The 3225-nt window shown below is 33.2% G+C and overlaps 1 pseudogene; it reads right to left on the bottom strand.

Moving 5' to 3' along the window:
• Window positions 1-306: 306 nt before the first annotated feature.
• On the bottom strand, window positions 307-1697 carry LOC150033288 (serine/threonine-protein phosphatase 7 long form homolog; annotated as a pseudogene).
• Between the last annotated feature and the right edge of the window lie 1528 nt (window positions 1698-3225).

The raw sequence follows: 3225 nt of genomic DNA, 5'->3' as shown, positions 1-3225 counted from the left end.
ACATTATGTGCAACCTCATCAAAATCATCCTCTTCCCGAACAGGTCCGCTACGTCTAGGAGCTGGTGGAGGAACAATAGGTATATCATACATATAATGAATTTCCTCCATATAGCTTTAGTTGTCACTACATATAGCAAGAACCTGGTTCGGATCATTCGCAACCTCACGGAGTCTACGGTTGTTCGATCTCTGTGAATTATAAAATAATTAGACAATATTTAAAATAAATTTAAATAAAAAATCATTAGATAATATTCATTTACCAGATGACTTACAGCTGCTCTCGGACGAGTGACGTAGCGCCTTATGATATTATTATACCAATAATATATTCTGAAGTGACATCTGTGTCAAACTGTTCAAGAGAAATCCCCACTGCAATAAACCTTGCATGATAGTGCCATCGCACTACAAAATGTACAACTTTTTCGGACCAATCTCCAGTCCTTAGGTCAATATCATGCAGTACGGGTTCAGTATTACAAGGCGATGGGACATTCTACTAAAAACCAAATCGTCTCATCACCTTGTCAAGAAGATGCCACTCACAAATGTGAAAACATATGAGAGGACTCATTGTCCGCCATATGTTTTGACCATTCGTACAAAAATTTGGCAAAGTATGCAAAATAATTTTGTACGGCTCCCAAATAACATGAAACACAAAATATTATATTAGAGAATATTAAAGATAAATACAATAAAAATGTGAATAAAATAATCTATTAGGTTTAGTGTAATGTACCTGTTCAGGTTGAAGCAGATCAAACATGTATCTATAATGGCTAACTACATGTGTGGCTATCCTAGTCACACAAAATTTGTCTCTCCACCTAAAATTTTAAATTGATAATTTAGAATTTAAATTAACTAGATCAGTGATATAAAAATTATATTGAATTAAAACAACATAATGAGAATCGTAGGCTCGTCCAACTAACTGAGCGTCATTAACATGTTGTAGTTGTGGAGCCATTGTTGGAAATCGCTCCTAAGCCCATAGTTGCAAAAGTATGAGAGGCCCAGCTATCTCTCGAACCTCAGGTCTTGTTGCTTTGCATAGTTGTCTAAACAACCATGCCAAGCATGCTCCACCCCACGAATACTGCCCCGCATCATGGAGGTTAGCTAACAGTGGCAGGAACATCAAGTGAACAAAATGACTTGATTTATCTGAAAACAAACTTCCACCCATCATTTGTAGTATATATGTTCGCACATATCTTATGATGGTTTCCTCGTCTGCATCATCTGTGAGCTCACAAAATTGTGTTCCTAACCATATTAAACTTAACCTCAATCCTTTAATCTTGTCAGCAGGTGGGGTCGCACCGAGGTACAGTTGACAAACTTCTAACCATTCATCGTACATCACTCCGGTGACCGACTCACCGTCAACAGGTAACCCCAACAACACTTCTATGTCTTGTAGAGTGATACTGCACTCTCCAACAGACATATGGAATGTATGTGTCTCGAGCCTCTATCTCTCGACCAAGGCTCTGATCAGATGCCAATCTAACTGAATAAATCCTAATCTGGCAATCCCGTAGAATCCAGATATGCGCAGTAGCGGTAGTATTCGAGGGTGGAGCGAGATAGTGCTTTGGAGAACTGCCTCTCGATGCCTGCAAGATATTTCTCCAGTAGTACGATCTCACCATACAACAAATGATCGATGAATGGACTGGTCATACAAAATATCGGGATCAACAGGTCCTGGGTTTAAAGCCATAATCTGAAAAAAAAAATATTTATTTCTCAATTAAAAAAATATTTGTTTCTCAATTAGAAGAATAATGTACAACTTAATTAAAAGAACAATGTACAACTTAATTAGAAGAATAATGTACAACTTAATTAAAAGAATAATGTACAACTTAATTAGAAGAATAATGTACAAGTTAATTAAAAGAATAATGTACAAGTTAATTAGAAGAATAATGTACAACTTAATTAAAAGAATAATGTACAACTTAATTAATAGAATAATGTACAACTTAATTAAAAGAATAATGTACAACTTTATAATAAAAAAAAATTGAATATACAATAAATTTATTTACTTTCCATAGGAATATATATATATATATATATATATATACATGACCAATGAGAAAAAAAGCTAGTAATCATTAATGAAAATATAACAACAATAACAGAATTTTGAATTGTAAGAGAGAGTGAGATTCTGAGCAAGATTGTAAAAGAGAGCGAGATTGTGAGAGAGAGCGAGATACATACATTCCATAGACATTGGAGATTGTCTCATCCTACAATCTCGCTCTCTCAATCACTTTCTCTCCTACAATCGCGCTCTCTCAATCTCGCTCTTTCCTACAATCTCGCTTTCAATCTCGCTCTCGCTTTCGAAACATCAACCCTCGACAACCCTAATTTACGTATTATTTCCAAGTTTTTCTTTGTTTGTCAAGTTCTCAACGTTCGACCTCTACATTAGTCGAATCCTCAACTCTCGACTTCTAACCTCAAACTCCTAAAACAACAATATTTCTTTAATAAGTTTCAAAACAACAATATTTCTCTAATAAGTTTTGAAAACAACAATATTAATATTAAAGGTCCGTGTTTGGAACCCAACTTTAAGTCTATTGCCAACTCCATGTTTAGGGCTTCATTTATAATAGTTCGTATTTCTAATTATTATAACCTATAATTAACTACAATATTACTATTTCAAATATCTATTTGTTATAGTGTTTATTATTTCCTACTCAACTTCTTTCCTTCTTTGTTATAGTGTTTACTATTTTCTACATTAAAAATAGTCAAACCTCAAACACAAACTATTATAATCTACGTGCTATCATAATCACAGATTATTACAACAAACTTAGCACCCCAAACGCCCCCTAGTTAGTTACATAATTGTTAAAATGGGTTTTTTTATTGATATTTTTTTATCAAAATTATTTTCTTCTTCCATCGAACTAGATAAAAATCTAAAAAATAATAATTTCCCTACAATTTTTATATGTTCTTTCCTACCGTCCATACACCAGTTTTGATGCATAATTTTAGCAATTATAGTATATAAGTTTGAGAATTTATTTAATTTCACTTATTTCGTTTTTAATAAGAACTAAACTAAAAAATGAAGAAAAAATAAAATGGAAAAATAGTATATGAAAAAGAAAGGGAAAACACCTTTTCCGTCCATAGAGGTTTGGGTCTAGTTTCAAAGTCTCAAAAGTATTTTTAT

The sequence above is a fragment of the Benincasa hispida genome, chromosome 10 (assembly GCF_027475165.1).
Source record: "Benincasa hispida cultivar pf3 chromosome 10, pf3_genome.v1.1, whole genome shotgun sequence".
Classification (NCBI taxonomy): domain Eukaryota; kingdom Viridiplantae; phylum Streptophyta; class Magnoliopsida; order Cucurbitales; family Cucurbitaceae; genus Benincasa; species Benincasa hispida.
The sequence above is the reverse complement of the archived record's forward strand: the minus strand, read 5'-3'. Positions and strand labels throughout refer to the sequence as shown.